Below are 5,185 nucleotides of genomic sequence, written 5' to 3' on the forward strand. Positions count from 1 at the left end.
CTGGCTATCCAGGCCGGGTCTCCATAGATACACGCGTGGTAAATTTGCCACAACCCATGTTCTGAGTGTCACCATTGTAGCATATGAAACCCAGGTTTGTCAACTTACAGAGTTTTGATCTTTCTCTCTGGAGTGGACTCACATTATCCCTACTCATCACCTGACATTTAAGACCTGAATGCCAATTAATTAATTTTCAATGAGAACTATAGTTAGCAAGAAGCCTAGAATTTTCTAGTTAACATTTGAGAAGCCAAATTACAATCAGAAAATTGCTTGGTGATCTTGGTACCCACACAGGTATCACCAGTAATCTGATTGGAATGTGAAAGGGCTTATCAGTCAAGTTTCTCGGGTGCAGGCAGCCAAATCCTCTCTTGGCTCACCTAAACAGCAAAAGGATTTATTGGAAGTTCTTGGGTACCTCACAGAAGTGATGGGCAGGCACTGGAGAACCAGGCCCAGAAAACGGAAACCAAGAGAGGCTGTGAGTGGCGAACATGGCAGGGCACACTGTCCGTGCTGCCGTCTGTTCAGTGTCGCTGCTGTCCCAACTCTGAGCAGTTGACGCCGCTGCTATGTGTGGCATCTCAAGGCTGATACTCCTGCTGGTCTTCTGAAAGTGCTCCTACTACTGTGTGTAGCTCCTCAACTGTTCCTGCATCTTTGTTTCTCTCCTTCGAGGTCCAAAGACCCAGGTAGGAGCATCTGGTTGCTGAATTTAGGTCATGTGCCTCTACACACCTGGCAGGGTGCTAAGAGAGGAAATGCATGGCCCCAGGTCTGTGCTTCACAAAGTGTAGTCTGCAGACTGGTGCCAGGATATGGACTAACTGTTTTTATTTGTTGATGAAGCAAAGAACCTGTGCTCGAATATGAATCAATTTAGTGCTTTCTCCATTGAGAAAAATTGGCTCTGGAAAAAGTGTCAGCTTAACCAAACAGTGTGCTGCTAAACAGAGCAGCACTTCCCTAGACTCCATGGTGGGAGGACCTGCCATCAGAGGGCTCCCCACAAAAGGAAGGGTATTTGGAAGCCCTGTAGTCAAAAAGCAACAAATGTTCAGCACAAGTGAGATCAGGCTGAGTAAGCCTGATGCCTCCTATGCCGCCTCAGAGACACACCTGCCGTCAGGAATGTGTGACTCCTGTGGATGTGGACACACTCTCACCTGGCTGGTGCTTGGCTGAGTGTGATGATATTGATTCTGCTGCTGGTTTCTTTTCTACAGGGTGGGTATGTAGCCACCCTCTTGGGAATGGAGAGGTTGGGGAGATAGTCCTATGTCTGTCTAGGTTGGTCGGTTGAAATTTCTCACAGTGATGGTGAGCCAGTGCTCAGATGACTACGGAGCAGGGTCATCGTCTGTCCATTCTGGGTCCTGTTCTTTCTGTCGTCCCCAAAACAAATATAACATCCCGTGGAGGTGTGTGCAGTTCTTTTTTCTGTGCTTCAGGAAATGATCCCAATGTATAGATTTGGGGGATGATGTGAGAAGGGGAGGGATTGAGATCAAGTGCTGTGACTGAGGCTTCTTTGGTGCTTTGTATTATGCATAGAGGCAGAGTCCTCACTGTCCAAGCCTTTGGAGTTTGAGAATGTGCCCGTGTTCTCTAGCTCTCCCACCTCTCAAGTCCTCTTTAAGAGCTTCCACACTGAAGGGCTCCTTCCTGGCACATGCCCAGGGATTGCTAACCCTCCCTGTAGAATAATAAAGCCCGTATCTCTTCTTGGGACTTTTGAATTCAGACTTCCCAGTGGTCTATCAGATGTAATGGTCTTTTCCCTCTGCTTTATCTAGTACTACAGTGTGGGAAGCTCTAGTTTTATGAATGGGGTGGGCAAAAAATGGCAAGCCACAGATGATTTCCCTCTTAGGTTCCTAAATATTAAACACCATTCATCACCCAGGGCACTAATTGCCTGCAAAAGACTATTTGAAAATTGCATAGTAGTAGCAACATGGCTTTGGAGCTATTCCTTAACATGCTGGTGCTATATCCAGTCCTTACCTGTCTTGAGCTTCAGGATGCAATTTCTCCAGGACAATGACGATGAATGGCACTGCAGTGAAGTTCTCCACTAAAGTTCAGTGTTCTTCCTGTCTCTAACCCTGACGATGGAGGAAGGGAGTGTGGGGAAGAAGTTTCAATTCAATCTACCTTATCTTCCCACTCCCTCTACAGCTGACAATACTTCATTTCACATACATACTTTCACCTTTAATCAGGTTATAGATGAATCTTGAGGTCTGAGAGCAATTCTGTGCAACTAAGATAACCTATAGTATTTTGATATTGCAGATTAATCTGAGCTGCTTACCATGTACCCCATCCAGGTAGTAAGGATCATTATACATTTGTCCATCGCAATTTGAAAAGCTCTGAAAAGTGCATGTTTAATGCTACAGGCTTGAAAACACAACAATCAGGAAACAAAGAAAGGGAGGGGAAAAAAAGAAAATGAAGGTAGGAAGGGAAGAAAGAGAGAAAAGAATCACTTAAATCTGGAGAGTAAAAGATTATTTCTGTACCTCTTCAAATGTTAAGTGGTGGGTAGGTTAAAATAATTGGAATTTTGTGGTGTAATTCCTTGCAATAAAATGGTTAATATCCTGCATCTGTTAGGGGACTCATGCTGCAATGATTCACTTTCCTATGAGGAAAAGGACCAGAGATCTGTTAACTTTAGTCCCATTAGTACAAGCCTCCTTCCAAAGGAACTTGCATTGGTGAAGGGAAGAATTTTTTTGCTGAGGTATTCTGAAGACAAATATGTTTTGGGCATTCACTGATTCCATTAAAAAGTGATCATCTTTAGCTTCTGTGTCCCATAACTCCAGATTCGGTGGGCTAGATTTCGCTGAGTTGATGGGTTTTAGCATTATAAAAAAAGTGCAGGAAGTGACTATAGGGGAAAGGGACGCTGAAGAAGAGGGATGGATGAGGGAAGGAGAGTGCATGAGGGAGGACTTGCACTATCATCATGTCTCATGGTGGGAAGAGGGCAGGGAGGACTCCATCATCACGTGGTGCAAAAGCTCTCTGATGTTTCACATTTATGGGACAAAAATCAAAGAGTCAATAAGCAAATGTTAAAAGGAATGTTGTGCATAGAGCAATGTGTGTGTGTAGGGGGGACATGGAGATGTAATTTTGCATGTGTCTCTATTTTAACAACAAAATATTCTCTATGGTAGATGCTAATTACTAAGTAGAAATAAGTGTTAAGAGCCCTGAGATGTTAGTAAAGTCACTTTGGAGGAGTTAGACCTTGGTTAGACATTGAAGGAAAGGATGATAATGTGAAGAACTGTAGAAGGTCTGGGCTATTACCCTTCCTAACAAGCTAGACCGCCACAGTTCCATGGATGCTGGCAGAAGACATGAGACCCCCAGATCAGAGACAAGGGACTTTATGGCTCACAGCACAGAAGCAGAGTGAGCCAGGATTTTTTTTTCTTATTTTAAGAGAAATTTATAGAAGGAATAATAGGGAGAAATAAAGAGACCAGGAAGTACAACTTGTCCCTGACACAGTAAGAAGTAAGAATCCAAATTGGGTTTTGACACAGCAGATGTGGCCCAGACAGTGGGGCTGCCTACACACACAATTATGTCTCAGAGGAGGGCTGGCTTCCGGCTTATTCCTTATTCCTCTTCCATGGCTTGTTCCTGCTTGTCTTGGTCTCTGATTGCTATTGAGAGCCCTCGTTCAGCTGCTACACGAAACATAGGAAATAGGGGGTTATTATCTAAGGGCCTGTTCTGTCAGGGTCCCTTAGGCCAGCAACATCCAATACTGTAGCCACAAACTTCATGTGGCTAGTGAGCATTTGAACTGTAGCTAGTCTGGATTGAAATGTGCTGTAAGTGTAAAATACATACAGGGTTTCAAAGACTTATTAATGAAATCTTTTCCTTTTTTTTCTAATTTTTATATTGATTATATGTTGAAATAATATTTTGGATACATTATTTAAATGAAACAGAGAATTAAAATTATCTCACCTCTTTTTATATGTTAAGAAGAAATGTTAAATTCTATCTGTGGTATTTGTGGCACATGTTATATTTCTATTGGGCAGTGCTGCTCAGGTGCATTTGAGAAAGAGGGGAGGCTCTCTTGGTCCCTCCTTGTTATCCTCCAAGGGCTGTGTGACTTGCTGTACATCGTGGACCATAGCTGGGCATAGCCTGAGCTGCTGTTCTGCGTTAAGGTGTGGTCTCCTGAATATACCCCCACTGCTGCCTCTAACCAGAGGCCCTCAGAGGGGAGAAAGGGGGATGTGGCCAGGACTCAACCCCTCTCGTGATGCTGTCCCTCACTGCCCTTCACAGCACCCCCTCACAAAAATTTGTAGGTGAATCAGGCTTTCCTGAAGGGTCAAAGAGTACTAAAGGGAATTACAACTTGTGAAGGAATGACTTTTAAACCAGAAGGCTGTGATTAAGATTCCAGAGACATCACCCTGTTACTTAACCACCAACCAATCAGAAGAAAATCCAGAAAATCCATGAGCTGCAACCCTCACCCCAAATGTTGCCTTTAAAAACCCTTTCCTGAGGGCCATCAGGGAGTTCAGGTCTTTTGAGCATGAGCTGTCCTTTCTCCTTGGTTGGCCCTGCAGTAAATGCTATATTTTCTTCACCACAACCCCATGTCAGTAGATTGGCTTTGCTGGGCTGCTGGTGAGCCCACCCAAGTTCAGTTTGGTAACAACCACACATATAGGTATTTCCTGTCTTAGTTTGGGTTTTCCCCCAAACAGACCCCAAAGCAAGGATTTGGGTACAGGTGGTTTGTGTTAGAGATGATTCCAGGAAGAGAGACAGGGAAGGTGGAAATACTATCAAGAGGTGCATGAATGAATGGGATACTGCTATCGGCAACAGAGGCTCAAACCCTCTGGGGACTTTGAGAGAGACTGTGGCACAATGCCCTGAGGAGTGGGAAGTTGGGGTCTTCATCTACCCATTCCCATCCTGGCACTTCCAGGACGTGCAGGTGAGCACATTCCTTTAGTGGCCATCAGGGCAGTCCTTTAGTTTATAAGGGAATTCTCTGCAGGTGACCTCTGGAAAGGTCTCAGGGCTATGAGCACAGGTGACCTCTGGGAAGGTCTGAGGGCTATGAGCAGGGCACCTTTAGCTACATTGCCCAACAAGGTGCCAGACCCATAGC

Source organism: Hippopotamus amphibius, chromosome X (genome assembly GCF_030028045.1).
Source record: "Hippopotamus amphibius kiboko isolate mHipAmp2 chromosome X, mHipAmp2.hap2, whole genome shotgun sequence".
Taxonomy (NCBI): Eukaryota; Metazoa; Chordata; class Mammalia; order Artiodactyla; family Hippopotamidae; genus Hippopotamus; species Hippopotamus amphibius.